This window comes from Puma concolor, chromosome A3 (genome assembly GCF_028749965.1).
Source record: "Puma concolor isolate L17-30 chromosome A3, mPumCon1.1.hap2, whole genome shotgun sequence".
Classification (NCBI taxonomy): Eukaryota; Metazoa; Chordata; class Mammalia; order Carnivora; family Felidae; genus Puma; species Puma concolor.
In genome coordinates this window covers 138,513,672-138,536,196 of record NC_141669.1, presented here as the reverse complement: position 1 = coordinate 138,536,196, position 22,525 = coordinate 138,513,672, and the positions used below count along the sequence as shown (strand labels likewise).

The 22,525-nt window shown below is 47.5% G+C and overlaps 1 pseudogene; it reads left to right on the top strand.

The window, feature by feature from the left end:
- The first annotated feature begins 15,884 nt into the window (after positions 1-15,884).
- Positions 15,885-21,853, top strand: LOC112869065 (peptidyl-prolyl cis-trans isomerase A pseudogene; annotated as a pseudogene).
- The last annotated feature ends 672 nt before the right edge of the window (positions 21,854-22,525 follow it).

Genomic DNA, 22,525 nt, shown 5'->3' with positions numbered 1-22,525 from the left:
ACCTCCAACAACAGATGAGATAAAATACCGAGAGTGCACCCTGGAGAAGCATCCGGAGCCGCTTTTCCTTAGGATGGACCAGCCTGTGGCTGTTTGTTAAACTGCTCCTCATGCAGGGTGCCTGGGTGGTGGAGCATCCGACTTCGGCTCAGGTCATGACCTCATGGTTCTTGGGTTCGAGCCCCACATTGGGCTCTGTGCTGACAGCTCAGAGCCTGGAGCCTGCTTCACATTCTGTGTCTCCCTCTCTCTCTGCCCCTCCCCCTTTGACCCGTGTGTGTGTGTGTGTGTGTGTGTGTGTGTGTGTGTGTCTCAAAAATAAATAAACATTTAAAAAATTGCTCCTCATGCTTTAAAAAAATATTTATTTATTTAGAGGTCGGGGAAGGGCAGAGAGAGAGAGAGAGAGAGAGAACCCAAGCAGGCTCCGCCCTGTCAGCACATAGCCCGACGCAGGGCTCAAACTCACAAACCTCAAGATCATGACCTGAGCTGAAATCAAGCGTCGGATGCCTAACCAACTGAGCCACCCAGGCGCCCTTTATGTATGTTTTGAATGGTTCATAATGTTTTCTAATAAAAAATTATAGGCTTTCTGGCCTCATAATTCTGGAATGTTAGTAAGAAGGCAAAGTTTCTCTGAGAGGGAACCCGTGAGCCAGGCTCCTTGTTCTCATCTACACAATAAAACAAACTGGGGGGCGCCTAGTGGCCCGCTCACCTGTCCCACCCCCAGCCGGGACAGCCGAGCTCCCATCTGTCTGCACGTCCACACCCGCCACTCGGAACTAGGCACTGCCCAGGTGAGCTGCGGCCAGGCTGGTGAACCACTGTGTTTCTGATTCAATGACCAAACGTATCGACCTCGGAGACGGACCCGGAAAGGGTGCACTGTCTTCACATCTTCCGCCGCGTTCCATTAGCCTTTTCTTCCAAAACGCTCGAGTCAATACAAGCCCATTGACACAAAGATCTTGCACTAAGCTTAACTGTTCGCAAATTATGTGGGTTTTCATCTTCAGTATCAACGGGCTGCTAGGGTCCAGAGCGACAGCAATCCAGGCTGGTGTGACTTTGAGAAACGTCGGTGCGACTGCTTCAAATTGCTCCTTCTTCCTCATTATTGAGCAGAGATGCCAGTTCCCACTGGAACTCAGGAAACCTCAGAAAGCCTCAGCCCAGGGGCTCCTGGCCCTCCAGGGAGACCCAGTGGCGTGTCTGCACTCAGAGGCTGTGCTCACGCTGCAGGAAAACGCGGACCCCGCAAAGCCCGCACCCTTGAAAATGAGAAGCTAACACCCTGCTCCAAAAGAACCCTCCTCTCTGAAGTGTGAACAGGTGCCATTTGCACGTGGGGATGTCCGGGTTAAGAGATCTGAGCCTCACTGGGGGTCAGCGAGCTGGTGGATGTCCCCCTCAAGGGTATTCAAGGGTATGGTAGCTGTCTGCCCGCCCTCATTGCCCAAGGGGTGACAGGGAGGGGTTGGGGGTGGCTGAAGACCCTTCCAGCAATAAATGTGCCTTTTCCACTGGTCCATTTCCACTGGTCTCGAGGCAGAAGGCACACCAGAGCGGGCTTTGGAGGGCCATGGGCCAGGACGAAATGGCAGGTCGTCTTCCGGAGCAGAAAGCTCTGGTCTGGGGTCTGCATCAGGGACCAGGAGCCTGGAAGCCCCAAGGCCAAGGATACTTCCTTTAAGTCCCTGCACAGAGCTCGGGCTGTGTCTTGTGAGCAGGACACTCCGGTCCATTGGATGGGGCCCTGGGTGGACTTCCTGCTCACGGAGGGGATACTGCTTTGATATTAAGTCCCTTCCTGACACAATTACGTTTAGACTATGCAGGCGATTTGTTTAAAGGAGGCAACATTAGATGAGTGGCAGACTTGGGAGAAATACTGTAGGGACTGTTTTCACTTTTCCTTCCGTTTGGAAAAATGTGAACAGAATGCAAAATGTAAGGGAAGGTCCCCACCTTTTTATCACCAAAAGGATTCTTTTGAAAATACACCCTTTTCTCTTGGCCTGGAGGCTGGAGCGACAAAGAACTCCAGGCCCACAGGGAGAGGCTCTGAATAAGGGAACGAGGGTGCTTGGGCTGTATGCTCAATGCATCTGTGGTTAAGAAATGAATGCTATCCAGAGTAAGAAATTAAGTGGCTGTGGAAATAGAATAAAAGCCCAGAGGCACCTGGGCGGCTCGGTTGGCTAAGCATCCAACTTCGGCTCAGGTCACGATCTTGCGGTTTGTGGGTTCAAGCCCCGTGTTGGGCTCTGTGCTGACAGCTCAGGGCCTGCTTGGGATTCTTCCTCTGCCCCTCCCCCTCTCAGACTCTGTCTCTCTCTGTCTCTGTCTCTCTCTCTCTCAAAAATAAATTAAAAAAAATTTTTTTAAAGCCCAAAGAGAAAAATGTCCCATGAGTAGAACTATACAACATTTAAAACTAAAAGCCAAAGGCCAGGGAGGGATGTTCTGGATAAACAGTGAGCGTTGGGGGACCTCTGGCCAAGAAGCAGGGAGGCAGGAGCTCAGACTTTCACGGATGTTCCCATGGCTTTTCTCTCTCTTCGAATTTAGCACAACACACAAGACCCCACACTCATCACAAGAGAGCGGGCCGGCCTTTAAGGTAAGGGAGGAGGCAAGGCGTTCAAGGGATATGATGAGTAGTTTGCGATGAGGCCTCCTTCCTTCCCTGCTGTTAAATATTATTTTAAAAATATTTTGTTCCATGTACGCTCACCAGCCATCTGCTCACTCAAGTCACCACGAGCTCGGAGAAACAATCGCAGGCCAGCAGCCCCCGGCCGTGCGGTGGAGCAGTGAGGGTCCTAGCAGAGCATCCCCCAGAGTCTGAAGACGCTGTGACCAGCGTTCTGCAAACTCACAGATGCTTCTGGCAAGGTTGTCTGTTCCTTCTCTCTGTCCCCTGTGGCTGGGGGTTTTCAAATGGAGAGGACTCTCATGTCCTTGCCACCACTGGATCCTTCTCTTTGGGGACGCCTTCTCTGGCACAGGTGCCCAGTGAAACGGCCAAACACATGGCCGGGACCCCAATCCAGAGCGTCCTGCTTCCACGCTGGTCACCTGCGTCCTCTCGGACCGGTCGATCAGGGGCCTTTTCCTGGAGCTTCTGTCTTGCCCCAGCCCTCACACCTGCATGCACACCGCAGGGACGGGACGGGACAGCAGAGCGAGACGTGCGCACGGATGCCCGGAGGCAGCACAGCCAGGCAGCAGAGTGGGCTCACACTCGGGCCTGGAGGAAGTCCCTTTGGTGGCAGGAACGGGAAGTGTCCAGCTTGTCCCCGGCCCTCCCCCTCCGCACTTCCAGCCCTGGGCCCCAGTGAGATATTCCTGCCTCCCTACAACAAGTCCACCCTGTGTCCCTGCAGCTACTTTGAGGGGCCTCCTTTACCTCTGCCTGAAACAGCTTAGCCTCTGTCAACGGACCCACTGATGGGGGCTGCCCACCAGCCTGTGACGCAAGCCCAGAGTCCTGCCCACGGCCTTTCAGTGGGTTCTAGATGCACTGCTTCCGTATCTGAGTCCCCACTTGTGTTCCCAGAGCTTGGGTGGACTTCTCAGGCCCAGAACACACCCCACAGGCCTCGCTCCAGACTCGTTCACTCCCAAAGCTGGGCCCTTTGCAACCCACATTCACTTCCTGAGGCCAAGCAGGGAGGGTTCACCTGGGTCTTACCCGGGGGAGAGAGCTGACAAGTGTCCAGAGAAGATCCCACAGGGGTCTGGGCTCTGTCGAGTAGCAAGTCGGGTTCAAATGACCCTTTAGCTTGCACAAGTGGGGCTCTCTTAGGAATTGCTGGCGTGTTGCACTGACTTCTTTAAAGGGCTCACTCAGCCAGCCTTGTGCCCTTCCTCCCAGTTCTGTCTCTCGTGCTGTGTCTCCTGGGTGATGTTCTGTCCCGACAGTTTCTTGTAAGGCCTCAGAGTCTGCTGAGCCCTCCCTGCTGGCCCGGCCCCCATGCGAGCTCGCCCAGCGCCTCCCGCTGCAGATGAAGGTGCTGCCCGCTCCCACCCCCCCTGCTCAGGCCATGCCGGGGTGTCCCCACAGACCCTCTGGAGCACTGCCTGTGTCCGACCTGCTGGCACATCCCGGATTTGCCCACGCCTCTACTCCACGGTCGCTGTCTTGGTCCATACGGGCATCAACTGCCTCCGGGGCAGCTGTGACGGCCTCTTTAAGGGTCTCCTCCGTGCCTCTTGTTCTACAATCCCAGACGCCCCGAAACACACCCCCCGCTAAAAACCCTCCAATGACTCCACGTAGCGCTGGGAACAAATCCCAGCCTGCTCAGCGTGGCCCACCCCCCACATCTGCTACCCCTCTCTGGCCACGACAGGTCCTCCTTCAGGCACCCTAAACGTGTCCCCGCTCAGCCCTCTGGACTTGCCATGTGATCTTTGAGAACTGACCCCTTTATCATATGGCATGCCCTTCCTATCCCTGACAGCCTTTCTTGCTGTGAGGTCTGCTCTGTCTGAAACTCCTGCTTCCTCTCGGTTAGGGTTAGCATGGCATATTTCTCTCCGGCCGTTACTCTTAATCTCGACGTGTCTTTATATTTAAGTGCATTGCTGGTAGATGACATAGAGTTGGGTTGTATTTTTTGACCCACTCTGACGATCTCTGCCTTTTAATTGGTACATTTAGGCCACTGGCATTCAAAGTGATTTGTGATAGCTCTGGACTAGTATCTACAATATTTATCACTGTTTTCTGTGTGTTGCCCTGGTGGGTTGTTTCATTTTTGTCTTCTACTCTCTTTTTTGCCTTTTGTCATTTTAACTGAGCATTTAATGTTATTTCACTTTTAAATAACCACTTCACAGGTAGCATGAATACCTTAGAATAACAAAATAATCCTGATTCCTTGCTGTTTCTCTTGTATCATGGCTGTTAGTCATTTCACTGATACATAAGTGTACATAAGCTTATACACACACACACACGTGCGCACACCTATACACACACACACACACACACACACACACACTGTCCAGATGACAATGGGTGTGCTGTTTACCCCATGCCTGGGTCGTGACTGGTGTGCTGTGAGAGTTTACTCCTGCTGCTGGGGTGCTTCTGAGAAAATGCCTCATCATGAAAATGCTGTATGGCTCTGGAGTGTTGATAAATTCCATGGTGAGGATATAGGGTCTCATCCATATTCTGAGGTAAAGCACACAATCCGTGGTTATAAAGACACAACGGGGGGTTCCTTCTGACAGTTTTGATATTTCCCTATCCATCTGTCTTATTTTCTACTTCCTCAGAGGCTATTGCTTATTATTATTTTTATAAATACATCCCCAGTGAAGATAAAATTAAATATGCATGCGTTTCAAAATTAAGCATGCATAACAGAGTTCTAAAAAATGCTTTAATGGAATCAGTCAGCCAATATTTCATGAATATTGTAATTTTGGGGTGGCCCAGTTCAGGTAACTTATATAATGGTACTTGTGTTCTTAATTAAAAAGAAGTTAAGGGCTGGGGCGGAGATTGAGAGTGTTAATGCATACGTATATACGAGTTCAGGTGACATCTAGCTGCCATTCATGCCCCTGAGTGAGATGAAAGCCACAGGACTGTAAATGACCTTGGACCATTCAGGGGTTTTAGAGAAGTCATCCTCCTCTTTTCAAATTCCCCCGAATTAACTTCTTCCTGAAACAAACCCTGGCCAGTGGTTCTGAGATCTGGTGTATGTTAGAATCACTCGGGGAAGTGTTAGAAAACACCAGTGCCTGGACCTCACCCCCAGAGTTTCTGACTGCGTTGCTCTTGGGTAGAGCCTGGACACCTGCAACTTGCAAAGCACTGTGAGTGGCTGTGATGGAGAATGAGTTCATGTGCATAGGACTCCACCTGGGCCCCAGCGGACATCGTGAGAGAGAAGGAGCCGCGGTGCTCAAACGCCTGCACTTATGGAAGTCTCTTGATGAAAGAAGAGCTCCATTAGTACATCCTCCCCCCTGCAATACCACCTTAGAAAAAGTGACAAGTTTTTCTATGAACAAATACCTTTTGTGTTGATGCGGAAGAAGCCAGACCCTGACCTCCAACATGCACCCAGCTGCTCGCTGGGAGACACCGAGCTTTGCTCTCAGGGCTGCCCACAGCAGTGTGCTGTCCAATCCCTACTTGTTCCAAGAGCCCCATGGGGACCTTGGTGTCGTGTGGACTCTGAGTCAGCAGCCTAGGGGGCAGCCTGGGATTGTGCCTTTCTGACAAGCTTGTGGGCGATGCTGACGCTTGGTCCACAGACCACAGGCTGAGTGAGTCCACGGAGCACTTCAAGGCAGCTGTTTGGGACTCCAGCCCAAACTCCACAGCACTGCCGCATGATGACTGCCCTCTCCTCCAAACCGTCACCTTTCAAGAGCTACTCCTGGTTGGGGTAGAACTTGGGTGCCAGAAAAAGTCCTCAGAGTTGTGTCCCTTGTCCCTTGCTTTCTCGGGGAAGTGGAAACACCTTTCTCTTCTGCCTTCTGCTCCCAAGAAATAACAAGTGGGTGCATCGAGTTACCTGCTTCGAGCAGGTGACACGGGTTGTCGCTGCTCTTGTGGCCAGTGGGAGGGGCCCCACATGGCAAGACTGCAATGGGTTCCATCTTCAATAGACTTGCAGAGTCAATAGCTTGCGAGACGAGGAAGAGAGAGACAAGGAATCCAGTGATTTTCCCCTGAGCGTTTCTGAGTTGCGTAAAAGGTTATTTCCACCAAAGAAAATAACTATAATTATATTTAATAAATAATGGCTGTTTTAATAAGATACACACTCCAGTATTTTCTTTATTCGTAAATATGTGTTTCCTTTACACACTTTCTTACGTCTAGGTGAAAAATGAGTGTGACGTTTGAAGGTCTTACAACAAATGGAAATATTTCTCACTGAAACAAATGGTGCTAGCTTCTTTATGCGGGTCTCTTTCTCTCCTAGCTGGAGCAAATTAAGTCGGAAATGGGTGCGTGTGCGTGCGTAATGTTTTGTCCAACAGTGAGATTGTTTGAAGACAGGGCAGTGGACTACAATCCACCCTCATTATTCATGATTCTATACTTGTGAATCTGCCTGCTCGCCAAAATTAATTTGTAACACCCCAAATCAGCACATAGCATGCTAGCAACCATCCGCAGACGTTTGCGGGGCGGTAAAATTGGAAACCATCAGAGGGCACATTCCCAGCTGAGGTAGAGCAAGGGAGACCCCCACGGAGATGACCAGAGGACGGAGACAGGAAGGGGCAGCGTGACTAATGCAAAAGGGCCCAACCCTGGGGCCAGGGGGATCAGGGTTTGAATCCCGACTCTGGCACCTGTTAGTGGGTCGGCCTCAGGCAGGTCACTTAATACATCTGAACTTTGTTTTCTTTTCTCATTTACAAAATAAAGAAAATAGAATGTACCAGGTGGGTTGTTTTTAAGATTTAAGGTGATTATCTATATGTGTGACGTGTAAAATATATTTCATACAGATAGAATATTCTACCTGTATATAATCACCTAGTAACAACTGCTCAGCGTTCACTGGTTCAGTGCTTGCAAGGAATTGTAGAATAGCCACCGCGAATAATGAGCCTTGACTGTATAATCCTCCGCTTTTCTTGCAGCAACATTTCCCCAAAGTGTAGTCCACGTCGGTACCACAAGATGCCTCACGAACAAGAAACCGTCCAAGTGAAACACGCTCGGCGAGTTCTGAATAATACATCTCCTTAAAGATTCACAGCCCACGTTAGTATATTAAAGGCTCTGAGAAGTCTTGCAGGGACATCCATATTTGGCAGTGTTCAGATATATTCGAATACCCCATAGATCTTCTTAAAGGAAGTTCTGTGACTTGCACTAAGTCCAAGGGACACTTTGGGGGAGTGCTGACGACTTCGCCCGCAAAACAATGGAAATGACAAATTTCCCATAGTTATGGTTGTTTCCGGAGAGGTAGGAGGACTCCTTGCTGGGAAATCTTGATCATTCAGGCATCGGCTCTGAGGTTGTCCTAGCGGAGTTTTTCCACGAGACGCTATTTTCCACAGGATGCTATTTTATGGCGGTGAAGAGGAAAGGGCTCAAGTCAGATGGTCCTGGGCTTGGATCCCAGCTCTGTCTCTTTCCAACGGAGAGGGCCAAGGTGAATTATTTAACCTGCCAGGCTTGAGTTCACTCATCTTCAGACTGAGTATAATAAAGCAATCCGCCCTCTCAGGCAACAAGGAAGGCTGTCAGAAGCAAAGGAGCGTGTGGCACCATGACTGGCAGCCGCACGGCGGGTGGAAACCACGGGTGTTTCTATTTATTTATTTTTTCAACTTTTTTTTTTTTGGGGGGGGGACAGAGAGAGACAGAGCATGAACGGGGGAGGGGCAGAGAGAGAGGGAGACACAGAATCGGAAACAGGCTCCAGGCTCCGAGCCATCAGCACAGAGCCCGATGCGGGGCTCGAACTGACAGACCACGAGATCGTGACCTGAGCCGAAGTCGGACGCTCAACCGACTGCGCCACCCAGGCGCCCCAGTTTTTTTTTTTTTAACATTTATTTATTTTTGAGACAGAGAGAGAGCATGAGCAGGGGAGGGTCAGAGAAAGAGGGAGTCACAGAATTTGAAACAGGCTCCAGGCTCTGAGCCGCCAGCACAGAGCCCGACGCGGGGCTCGAACTCACGGACCGCGAGATCGTGACCTGGCTGAAGTCGGACGCTTAACCGACTGCACCACCCAGGCGCCCCTAAAATAAGGATATAATATGCCAATATAGTCCCAGTAAAACAAGAGGGTCTGGGTTCATCTGCGTTGATGGGGTTCTGTGGGGAGACAAAACCCCGTTCACCTGCAAAGAACTGTCAGAAGCTGAGCTGTGTGTCCTCTGTACCCTGTGATAAGATGCACAGCCAGACACAGAGCAAACATCAGAGACAAGCAGCTGAGGACTCTGCCCACAGTCGGTCTTCCGTTTCATTCCTGTGGCCCTGAGTCTCGTCCTGCAGAAAAATGTCTCTTGGGTCGTTTGACATGCTCCTTTCCAACCAGACAGAAACCTTTTCAGGACAAAACTTGGATTTAAGGCTCCATATCCCTTAAAGTAGCAGGGATCATATTCCAGAAATCAGCATCAGAAAATATGCTCCTGTATGTATGAAGTTACTGAAATGGGCAATGAGACAGAGTGAAATGAGAACTGTTTCAGAAAATCCCAAGAGCAACAGAGGTCCATATGTAATAAATATTTCTTCAATGGCCTTAAAAATTGTATGAATTCATCCCTCAAATCACATCTGTTTGAGCGTGATTTTACTCTTCTGGTTAATATGCCTTTTCAAATCCTGCTTCCAATTTAGGACAGGAAGAGAAAGAAACATATTTTCAGTTCTGTTTAGGGACCAATTCCAGCTCAGCAGAAAGCTCATAATCCCACAGATCTAATTTAGAAGAGGTAAGAGTGGCTTCTAGGGTTTCCAGACACACCACCTTATTCTGTCAGGCACTTGTGTATTCAATATGGCCATTCGTCAGCCTGCCTTCCAAGTGGGGTCCAAAAACGTGCTGAGGCTCCGACGCTCCTCCAGTAGGGGAAGAGGCAGTTTTGAAGACTGGCCAGTTTAGGGGAATGGAATAAAATCCCCAGGGGCCTATGGACAGCACAGAAATACACTTCTCAAGAATGCCAGTCAGAGGAAGCCATTCTCCTCTTGACACGCAGTCTTCTGTGTGGCACACGTGGGCTGACACTGGTCTCGGGGGGGGGGGGGGTGTGTGGGTAAGTCCTGGGTCCTTGTCCGGTGCCCACGCTGAGCCAGCCTCCGTTTCCCCACCCGTGAGGTGACAGAGCCAACCTACAGATCCTTGCCCATGCAGCGTTTTGATCAGCAAATCCAGCCTTCAAGAATGAGAGGTTCTTCTCCTGTTCTTTTTCCAGTCTCGAGACAAAGCAAATTTGATTTCTCTTCATTACTCAAATTCCTGCCTAGATGAAGCAGCCCTATGTTTATAAATCCAGTGCCTTCAGACTAAATGCATTCAACCAGGAACAGAACAGTGCCACTGTGGCCTGGCAGAGCAAACATAATTGTTGGCACAGGTAGAATGTCTTGTCCCAGCCGTCTCTCAGACCCTCCTTGCATGGCGGGAAACAAGGAAAAGGAGACAATGCTCTAGATGTAAGTAAAAGTTCCCAAGATTATTGCAGGGAACCAAGGTCCTAAGGAGAGTTACAGCCAGTCTGATGTAACCGGCTCCTCCACCAGCCGTCCTCCTCCTCACTCTTCCATGGGGGACATTTGTCTGCATAAAGCCACAATCCTAACAGAATACCGTTGCCTTGTTGAGACCCAATCTCCATGCATCTTTAGCATGTTTTCTAGAATAGCTTCCATGGTTGTGGTGATGGTTAATTTTATATGCCACCTTGACTGGGCTAAGAGATGCCCACATAGCTGGTGAAACATCATTTCTCTGCGCGTGTGCGTGTGTGTTTGTGTATGCGTGTGAGGTGTTTCTGGAAGAGATTGGCTTGTGAATCAGTAGGTTGGATGAGAAGATGCTCTCACCAGTGCAGGTGGGCATCACCCAATCCACTGAGGACCTACAGAGAACAAGAAGGCAGAGGAAGCATGAATTCACTCTCTCTGCTTGTGCTGGAGCAACCATCTTTTCTTGTCCTTGGACTGGAGCTCCTGGCTCCCAGGTGTTTAGACCTGGACAGAGACCTACATCACTGTGTGCCCCACCCCAATTCTTGGGCCTTTGGACTCGGACTGAATTACACCATTGGCCTTCCTACATCTCCAGCTTGCCGATGGCAAATTGTGAGATAGCTCAGCCTCCATAATGGTATACACCAATTCCAATAATAAATCTGCTCATGTCTGTCTATCTATCTATCTATCTATCTATCTATCATCACCTATGCATTATCTGTCTATATATCTATGTATTATCTATCTATCTATTTATCTATCATCTATCACCTATCATCTCCTATTGGTTCTCTAGGGAACCCTGACTAATACAAAAGATCAACCAGAATTTCTTAGAATATTGGCCGTAACTTCACCATGCATCCAGCCAATGGTCATATCATTCTATTGTAACCCTAAAATAAGTAATGATGATGAAAATGTGTCTTATGATAACCTAGACATTTGCGCACTTCTTTAATCTAGCACTTACACAGAACAAATGCACTCATTTCCAAATGGCACCATTCAGAAAGTTGATGACAGCCTTTGAATTAGCCTGAGCATCTTCTTTGAGAGAAAAATAAGCTATTTTTTCTAACCTCTTGTCTACATGGGCTGATCAGATCTACTGTTGTAATTGGGACGACAGGGGATTCAGTAGCTATTTGGCTTTAATCCCAGAGCTGGTTGGGCTGATATGTTCTATTCCGTTATTTTGCATAAAAATAAGAGCCTCTATTTGGATAGACATTCCTCAGGCCTGGTCCTCATAGACTGGTTTCCTTTCCAGGAGTGGACTCTCCCTGGAGAGTCCCTGGGTGGCTCCTGGGCTGATGGAGCAGGGAGGGCTGGAACAGCACCAGTCCCCCAGTTGGCAGGTGCAGAGATGGATTGGTTTTGTGTGACAGAGCATATTCAACACATAGATGTTCACTTCAGTCAGATTCAGGAGGGAATCATTAGCCCCTGCTGAGGCACATGGTATGTTCTTCATGATATGAGGGACAGAAGTGTAGAAAAACCAACTAACAGCTCATGGTTCCCTTGCTCTCAGCACTGGAACTAACCACAATAACACTCAGCTCCTTCACTGCCAAATGACATTACTGATGCACACACACAGTGCGATTGTGAGGTCATGCACACAGATTGCACCACACAGAGCCCGGCACATAGGAAGGGCTCAATAAACTGTTTAAATAGTCAAATGGTTTCTGTCCATCTGAAAATATGCCATGCAAATATGGCTAAAGTCATTCTCACAAAATTTCAGAGGTGTACTTGGAACAGTCCGGGTTAAATTATATGCCATGTGATACATAAAGACCAACATAGAAGCCTCTGGGATAACACCTAAATGAGGTAGAACAGGGATCTGAAAACTGCAACCAGGGGACCAAATGTAGCCTAATGTCTGTTTTTACAAATAAAGTTTTATTACAACACAGGCACACTTGTTTGCTGGCACATTGTCCATGGCTGCTTTTGAGCTACACTGGAGAATTGAGGACTTATGGCGGTATGGCCATACGGTACTCATGGCCCCTTACAGACAGCTTGCTGACCCACACTTTGGTACAAGTGAGACTGGAGTGGAGTGAAAAGCAGGGTCGCTGCTGACCTGGGAAATTCCCCACAGGCTAAACCGCGATGAACAGAAATGTAAATGGGAGTCATAATGTAGGAGTCCCAGACCTTCCTGTCTGTACGTGGTGAGGCCCCTGGAGCACAGGGCCTCCCCAGCTGGTCAGCTCCCCACACAGTGTGTTTCACGAAGGGTGAAAAGCAGAAAGGATTTAGTAATTTAACAACAGTCGATGCATGCTTTTATGGATCCTGTTGTCCTTGAAATATTGAGCACCTGGGAAGTGCTAGTTTCTGGGAATAAGCAGGGAGTAAAATCGAGTTTCTCCTCCCACGGAATTCACATTCCGCAAGGGTGGGAGTTGCAAATGTGCACCCTAAGAGCCAGAAGCATATACGAATATGTTCCAGTGTAAGGAAGAATTCATCAGGGACAGTGTGTTAAGACATGGAGGTTCTATTTAAGGAAGACTTCTCTGCAGAGAGGACATTTGAAACAAGAGGAAATGAGCCTTGCAAATGGGGTGGCGAGTTGTTCCAGACAGGAGGAGCAGCAGGTTCAAACGCATGAATTGAGAAGCTATTTATTATATCTGAGAAATGAGATCAGTGCCATTTTAGTGCATTGAGCAAAAGGGGGAACATGGTAAAGGGATACAGATTTGCATTGACCAAAGAATTAAGTATGGGGCTTATGCTTTGTTTCAAGAAAAATGGAAGCCTTGGGAGTATTTGTGTTTCAAAAGGATCACCTTTGGCTAAGTTTAGAGACTAGACCATATGATTCAACATAACCCACCCTCAGGAATAATGGGAGACTCCTGAATCATGAGCCGAATTCATGAGTTATTCCTGAGGACTGTATATGTGCAAAGCACACTTCTAACTGTGGCTTAATATACTCTGTGGCTCTTACAGCTCTCACCTAGGATAGAGACAGCTGGAAAAAACATTGCTCCCACTCATAAGAATAAAAAAGGGGACGCCTGGGTGGCTCAGTCAGTCAAACAGCCGACTCTTGATTTTGGCTCAGGTCACAATCATCTCACAGTTCATGAGATTAAGCCCCGTGTCGGGCTCTGTGCTGACAACACAGAGCCTGCTTGGGATTCTCTCTTTCCCTCTCTCTGCCCCTATCCCACTTGTGCTCTCTCACTCTCTCTCAAAATAAATAAATGAACTTTAAAAAATAAGAAAAAAACTATCTACAAAGTCATAACTCCACTTGAATCCATCACAGAATTGAGATTGGAGAGCAACCAAGAAGATTAAAATCCAACAGATGAAAAAGCAAATCCAAGGAAGATGGCTTCTGAGCACTGATTTACCTGGAGCACACCACAGGAAAAAGATGGGTTGCCACACGAGTAGGCAAGTAGAACTGAGTTAAAAATGTTCAGTGAATTCGGGGCACCTGGGTGGCTCAGTTGGTTAAGCATCTGACTTCGGCTCAGGTCATGATCTCACAGTCCGTGAGTTCGAGCCCCGCGTCGGGCTCTGTGCTGACATCTCGGAGCCTGGAGCCTGCTTCGGATTCTGTGTCTCCCTCTCTCTCTGCCCCTCCCCCGTTCATGCTCTGTCTCTCTGTGTCTCAAAAATAAGTAAACATTAAAAAAAATGTTCAGTGAATTCATCCAAGAGACAAATAACCCAGTTAAGAAATGGGCAGAAGACATAAGTAGACACTTTTCCAAAGAAGACATCCAGATGGTCCACAGACGGATGAAAAGATGCTCCACATCACTCATCATCAGGGAAATACAGATCAAAACCATGATGAGATATCACCTCACGCCTGTCAGAATCGCTGAAATGAACAACACATGGGACAATAGGTGTTGACAAGGATGCAAAGAAAAGGGAAACGTCTTTCATTATTGGTGGGAATGCCAACTGGTGAGGCCACTCTGGAGAAAGGTATGGACGTTCCTCAAAAACCTAAAAACAGAACTACCCTATGACCCAGTAACTGCATTATTATGTATTGACTCAAAAGATGCAAAGATACAGATTTGAACGGGTACATGCACCCTAGTGTTTATAGCAGCATTATCCACAATAGCCAAACTATGGAAAGAGCCCAAGTGTCAACGACTGTTGAATGGATAAAGAAGATGTGCTATGTATACACAATGGGCTATTACTCAGCCATCAAAAAGCCATCAAAAAGAATGGAATCTTGCCATTTGCAATGACATGGTTGGAGATAGGAGGTATTCTGCCAAGTGAAATAAGTCCAGCAGAGAAAGATAAATACCATATGATTTCACTCATGTGTGGAATTTAAGAAACAAAACAGATGAATATATGGGAAGAGGGAGAGAGAAGAGAGAAACAAACCACAAGTGACTCTTAGTGTTAGAGAACAAACTGAGGGTTGGTGGAGGGAGGTGCGTGGGGGATGGGCTAAATGTGGGATGGGTATTAAGGAAGGTACTTGTTGCGATGAGCACTAGGTGTTGTGTGTAAATGATGAATCACTGAATTCTACTCTTGAAACCAATATTGCACTGTATGTTGGCTGACTAAAATAAAGAAAATATGTTTAGTGACTTGCTAAAGGCCAAGTGTGGAATAGTCAGAGTACAGATCCCCTAGGGGCTGCGGACGTAAGGGGAGGGCATCCACTTGCAAACTCTCTTCCACTGACCTCCACCTGGAGCTCAGGAGAAAGAGTGAGGGGAAGAGGCTGAAGAGAAACTCTCTTAGTGCAGTGGTCTGCAGACGTGGGATGGACACCATGGGTAGGGGGACAGCACCTAATCCTGTCTGAGCTCTCCTCCCCAAAGAACAAAAGTCTTAAAACGCTGGGGGAGGAGAAGCAAACCCTGGTAATGCTTGGGTATAGATGGAGACTCACTGTGGTTGGGGGGAAGGAAAAGAATACTCTGTCCCTGGAGAAGTGGCAGGAAGCCATCACAGGGACAGATCATAATGGGTTTCCTGATGCTAAGAGAGAGGCAGGACTTCTGAGGAAGCCCCATCCCCCAAACCCAGGGACACAGTGCCTTTCTAAGACTGTTGTTGGACCAGAATGTCACAGAGCTGCCTCTTACCCCCAGACTAACAAGCACAGAGGAATAAGCAACAGCAATCCTCAGTGCGGCCCAGGGGAAAGGAATAGAGACTCTTTTGGAGGCACTGACATCCAGGGAAGTCCTACAGCAGAGAGTACAGCAGTATCACTAAGAAAAGCTCTGACAAACCAGCCCCCACCTGAAATACAAGATAATACAGAGAAATTTGAAGCCAATAACCATAGCAATAACAAAATCCAAACCAACTCAATTTCTAGCTAGATTGGCTAAGTACCACCACACTAACAGCCCAGCAGAGGAAGGAGCCTGCCACATCCAAACATACGTACTATTTACCTGGATCTCTACCATCTCACATATGGCATTCAGGGGTAACTAGCATGCATGTACAAGCCAGAAATTATGAGACAAACAGAAACTCTGCCAAGAGACAAAATAATCAATATAAGTAGGCTCAGGAGTGGCTCAGATGTTGGAAATATACATGATTTAAAACAGCCATGATGGAGGCCTTGCAGATGCCTCCACCACCCAGAAGCCCCCTACATTGCCTAGCCATGGTCGACCCCACCACGTTCTTTGACATCACCACGGAGGGTGAGTACTTGGGCCATGTCTCCTTTGAACTGTTTGCAGATAAAGTTCCAAAGACAGCAGAAAACCTTCATGCTCTGAGCACTAGGGGGAAAGGATCTGGTGATAAAGATTCCTGCTCTCACGGGACTGTTCCAGGATTTATGTGCCAGGGTACTGACTGGAAGCAAGTCCATCTATGGGCAGAAGTTTGATGATGAGAATTTCATCCTGAAGCACATGGGTCCTGGCATCTTGTCCTTAGGGAATGCTGGACCCGATACAAGAAGTTCCCAGCTTTTTGTCTGCACTGCCAAGACTGAGTGGTTGGAGGGCAAGCATGTGGTCTTTGGCAAGGTTAAAGGGGATAGATATTGTGGAAGCCATGGGGCACTTTGGGTCTAGGAATGGCAAGGCCAGCAAGAAGGCTACCACTGCCAAATGGACAAAACGAATACATTCGATTTGTGTTGTATCTCAACTGCCAGACCATTCCTTCTGTAGCTCGGGAGAGCACCCCTCCGCCCTCACCTGCTCAAGATCCCCTATAATCTTTGTGTTCTCACTGCAGTTATGTGGGTTCCATGTTTTTCCTTATTACCCTCCAGGTCTAGCTGGATTGCAGAGTTCAGCTTACAATTATGAAATTAAAACTGAACACCACCACCACCAAATAGCCATGATGGATGTGTCAAAAGTTTTGGAAGAGAAAAAAGACAGAATTCAGGGACAGTTGAGGGATTTCAGTAGAGAGATTATAAATAAAAGTCATGGTAATGGAGATAAAGACTTCCTTGAATGATGTACATGGTGCACAGGCAGATTATGATCCCTGGCTGCTGAAATTTGCAGCCAACGAGAGAAACGTTGGTGTGATCCCAGACTAGGACAGGTAAGAAGAGGGCTTGGCTAGCTCACTCAAGAATTTTGACATTCTGGGGAACCATAAAGGTCTTTGATCTCGGATATGAAAAGATGTGATCAGTGCGTTTGAAAAATAGTGCCATGACTATTGCCGACAAGGAGGCTCTCCTGGAAGCCAGTGTGAAAGAGGCTGAGTGGTGGGTGAGGGAGGGGGCAGGTGGAAGGGAACTGACTCCCAAGACGCAGGGTGAGGGACAGGGAGGCCTCACCCTCTCTCTGAGGGCTCCAGCTGCACAGGCTGCTGATGCTGTGATCCCACTTGGGATCTCAGAACCTTTGTGGAGGAGGAGAGAACGTGAAGTGAGTTTCCACAGATGCTCCGGAGGTTCCCGTGGGAGAAGTGGACACACGTGGTCAGTTAGGGAAAGAGTGTTAGTGGTGGAGAAGCGCCAGTACCCCTGAACAGAAGAAGGTGGACTCAGCAATGCGGAGGTGTCTGTCCTGGCTACACCAGATCAGAGGAGACGCCCAGGGAGAGACGGGTGGGAAAAGGGTGAAGATTATTTCTTGCCCTTACATATTTTCCCCTAAACTGGAAATAACTTGATTTCTTACTTTCCCTCTAACCTGTGATACTTTATCTTCTCTTGCTTTTTATTTATTTTTTACTTACTTAATTTTTAAGGTTTTCTTACTTATTTAGAGAGAGATAGTGAGAGAGTGTGGGAGGGCCAGAGAGAGAGGAGAGAGAGAATCCCAAGTGGGCTTTGCGCTGTCAGCACAGAGCCCATGAACCATGAGACCATGACCTGAGCCAAAATCAAGAGTCAGATGCTTAACTTATGAGCCACCTTTTCTTGCTTTCTCAATAAGCATATCACAGGGAAAATACACAAACATGTCCACGTGTAATTAAATATTTCCCAAAGAAAGGCGGGCTGCTCTTTTGTATCGACAGTTCCCTTTCTGCCGGTTGCTGTGCTCGGCCTCCTTCTTTTAAATATTGTTCAGACTGTATCTAGCACAGTGTCAGCTCCTCCGTGGTGCCCGGTGATATTGGATGATGGTAATTATATGCGTCACTGGAACAGCACTGCTGTAAAACCAGCAGCCATCCCAACCCATAATGTCAGAGTTTAAAAAAACAAAAACAAAAACCTTATTCTTCCTTTATATTATAGCACTGGATCAGAATCACGGGTTTCAAACCGAATAATAAAAGTAATTTCCTATAATGAAGATAGGGAAAAAATAGTATTCATTAGACACCTCCTATCTAACTTGGATTGTGTTAAACAGATAGATAAATGCCATAACGTAGTATAGAGATATAAAATATAGGGGCGCCTGGGTGGCTCAGTCGGTTAAGCATCCGACTTCAGCTCAGGACATGATCTCGCAGTTCGTGAGTTGGAGCCCCGAGTCGGGCTCTGTGCTGACAGCTCAGAGCCTGGAGCCTGCTTCGGATTCTGTCTCCCTCTCTCTCTGCCCCTCCCCTGCTCAAGCGTGTGCACTCTCTCTCTCTCTCTCTCCTCTCTCTCTCAAAAATAAATAAACATTAAAAGAAAATTTTTAAGAAATTCACCACAGTGTCAGGTGACTCAATGGTGGCATGAGAAATATTTAGCCCTTTCATTTGCTAATTTTAAAATGCATTTAAAATCTCTTTCTCCCTCTCATTACAAGAGGATCTACTCGAATTTCCACATCAGCTTACTCTAGCACATTCCACATCCCAGATTTGTTCTGGAAACATCCTGGGAATTGAGGTACTTATGCTGTTCTCTGCCATCTTGTGATGCACAGGTATGACCTGTTTGGTCTTCTCTAAGATGTTTCCTTGATGGAGCTGTTTGTCTGAAGGATATTTAACCCAAATCCTAGGTTGTTTTTCATTTCTTTCATTTTTAAAACATTTTGCTACTATGCATATGACACAAACAGAAAACAGTCAAAATTTTAAAAGCACATCTGAATGATCGGTTACAAAATGCAATTGACACGGCCATCCAGACCAAAACAGAATAGTTCTGCATGCCAGAAGCCTGCCTCCTGTGCCACCGAATGCCCTCTCCCCACTTCCCCCTCCACATCTTTATATCCTCTCTCTGCCTTCTTCTTTCTAGCTTAATCACACAAATACACAGCTCTATATATTACAGTTTAGTTTTTTAAAATATTAGATAAAAGGGATGACAGTCTGACTTCCCTTGCGTGATGAGAGCAACTGTAGCATCTCCTTCGGTGCTGGGCATGGTGATGACAGAATCGCTCAGCTTATACCCGAACATGTAGTCACTGTCTCCATGTTACAACGGGTTGTTGTTTTGCTGGGTATAGAATTACAGGTTGGTGCTTACTGTCTGTTAGTCCTTCTCACTGTCTTCGGGCTTGTACGTCTCCTGTTGAGAAGAGGGTTGTCAGCATCGGTTCATATTGTCGTTTTGAAGAAAACTTGCCTCTTTCTTCCAGCTATTTTTAAGAATTTAAAAAATTCCCTTTGCCTCTGGTGTCCAGAAGCTTTACTGTAACGTACCCTCGTGTGTAATTTTTAGAATTTACTGTTTGGATCTGCAAAGCTTCTTGGATCTGTGATTTTTGTTTTTTCATTAGCTTTATAAAGTTCTCAGCCGATATGGGGCGCCTGGGTGGCGCAGTCGGTTAAGCGTCCGACTTCAGCCAGGTCACGATCTCGCGGTCCATGAGTTCGAGCCCCGCGTCAGGCTCTGGGCTGATGGCTCAGAGCCTGGAGCCTGTTTCCGATTCTGTGTCTCCCTCTCTCTCTGCCCCTCCCCCGTTCATGCTCTGTCTCTCTCTGTCCCAAAAATAACTAAACGTTGAAAAAAAAAATTTAAAGTTCTCAGCCGATATAATATCACTTCTGCCCAGTTTTCACTCCTCACTCTCTGGTATTCCAATTCCACACATGCTGGCATTCCCTCAGTACCCTTGGGGTATCTTCAACCTTATCCTGTACTTTCCATGATTTGTTATTCTGTGATATCGTCTTGACTTTGACATTTGACCTATCTCCCACTTCACTAATTATTTCCATGTCCAATCTATATTAAATCCTCCAACTTAATTCTAAATGTTTATGTATTTTTCTATTCCACAATGTTCAATTAATTCTTTTTTTAAAGAATGTTGTAGGTTCTTTTGTAAGAATTCTCAAAGGCTCTGTTTCCTTGAACATGATCATCAGGTTCTTTAAAGTCCAACAACTCTGGGGTGCCTGGGTGGCTCAGTTGGTTAACTCTTGGTTTCAGCTCAGGTCAGGATCTCACAGGTTGTGAGTGTAAGCCCTCATCGGGCTCTGAGCTGATGGTGTGGAGCCTGCTTGGGATTCTCTCTCTCTCTCTCTCTCTCTCTCTCTCTCTCTTTCTGCCCCTCCCCTGCTCTCTCTCTCACAAATAAATAAACTAAAAAAAAATATGGTCCTCCAACCCCAATCTCTGGATCCACTGTGAGTCTGTTTCTGTTGCCTGTATTTGCTGCTGATTTCTGCACATGTTGTCCTGCCATGTCAAGGTGCCCAGTTATTTCACGCAGTGTGCCAGAAGCTTTACTTTTTACAGAGCTTTGCAGAAATTATTCAGGTCCCCGTTGACGGATTTATGTTTGCTATAGCAATCCCAGAGCAATCCCATTTGAGAGATCACTAGAAGCTAACGTGCAGAGGCTGTGGTGATCTGTTGACTCCTAGCCTGCCCCAACAACCTTAGAAGAGAAGCATCTCCTGATGTCAGCTTTCACTCCCACATCTTACACCCGCCATCCTTCATTCTCTTACTTTCTGTCGCAATCTCGCAGAGTTTTTAATATGTTGTATGATTGGTCTCATCCCCTTAGTCTACCATTTTTAAAAAAGGTTCTTTATCGGGGCGCCTGGGTGGTTCAGTCGGTTAAGCGTCCGACTTCGGCTTAGGTCATGATCTCCTGGTCTGTGAGTTTGAGCCCCTTGTCGGGCTCTGTGCTGATGGCTCAGAACCTGGAGCCTGTTTGAGATTCTGTGTCTCCCTCTCTTTCTGCCCCTCCCCCTGCTCACGATCTCTCTGTCTCTGAAAAATGAATAAACCTTAAAAAAATTAAAAAAATTAAAAATAAGAAAGGTTCTTTTTCGATCCATTAAATAAATATCTGTTGAGTCCTAGTCTGTGCCAGACTGTGTGTTGCATGCTGGATGTTCACTGGGGAGCCAGGGAGAGAAACACTACCCGTGCGGCATTCATAGTCTAGTGTTTTAAGATTTAATTACTTGACCTCTGGTCCTATAGGACCTTATAAGGGCAGATTTGAAATGAATCCAGAAAGTACCATCACGGTCCACAGAAATGGCTGATCTCACAGGGTGAGCAGAGTCCTGGAAGGATGTTGAGGGATCTTGCTGAAATACACAGAGGAGAGTCCTGGTCATGTGACGACACGTATTTGTTGGGGCAGGAAGTCCAACGTGACCTCCTGCCCTTCCACCAGCACTGCCACCTGCAGACCACGGTGACGGTGACTTCTGTGATCCTGACCTGGCCCGCTGATGGTCTGGTTGTGGTAAGAGGACAGAAGGGGAGGAGTTGAAAGAACTTACTTAAGAGCCATTTAAAATTTAAACAGTGTTCATAGCCATCAAAGCCTCGAGGTGTTCTAAAGCAACACTACTCCCTCAGAACACTATTCCCTCATGTTTACACGATCTCTTCAAAGGCCCATTAGATCTAAACCTTTGATGTGTGACCGACTACTTCAGTGGTGGCTTTTTGTCAGCTCAAATTTAAATCCAGTGGGGAAACGGACAAATTGGCTCTTTTATCCACACTTTCAGTATCAACTCACAATGAACCGGGATATTTTCCCCACTTAAAAGCTACATGATGAGTTTATGAGCAGGACAAAGCGAATAAATATTCTGCCCAGGAGCTCCACTGGAACACAGAGTCAGACTTTCGGGACCAGAGCCATGCACGCCACTCTCCTCCAGCTGAGGCTGTCTGATTCCATCTCTTCCTTGGGAACACAAGCACAGCATGTGGAGAAGCCACTGCCTCCGGGCAGTGTTGGGGAGGGTCCTGTGGATGCCGTGGCCCTGGGCTAATGCAGGCATGCTGCTAAACTGAGGAGCAAGGGTCCTTCCGTAAAGGCCAGGGGACGATCGTTGCTGGAAGTGAGCTCGTGACGTAGAACTGAATCAACCCACCTCCAGCTGCCTTTGTTCTCTTGGACCAAACCGCAAGCTCACTGTAGATGCTGCAGTGTTTCTCCAGACATCAGTGCTTTCTTTCTCCAGACGTCAGTGCTCGCTTTGGAAGGGGCGACCCAGGTGTGATGAGCGGGTTTGCACTGGGGACATCCAGTCACCTGCCCAGTGCTGGCGTCTCCTCTCCCGGCACTTCCTTGAGAAGACGTAGCATCCCTGTGAAAGCTAGTTTACCCACTGAAGAGGGTGCGGAAGAGAAGACACACGTAGACAAATCTAACGATGACATAATTCACACGTCTAGAGGATACATGGAAAGCTTTGCTTTTCAAAAAGTCCTCTTATGGGAAATCCTTTTATATTAGTCAGCTCAGGCTGTCATAACAAGAGACCCCAGACTGGGGGGCTTAAACGCAGAAATCTATCTCCTCACCATTCTGGAAGCTAGAAGCCCAAGATCAAGATGCCAGCAGGCTTGGTTTCTTCTGAGGACCAGGAGACTCTCTCCTTGGCTTGTACACAGTCATCTTGCTGTGTCCTCACACATCTTTGCTCTGCATCTGTGTCTCC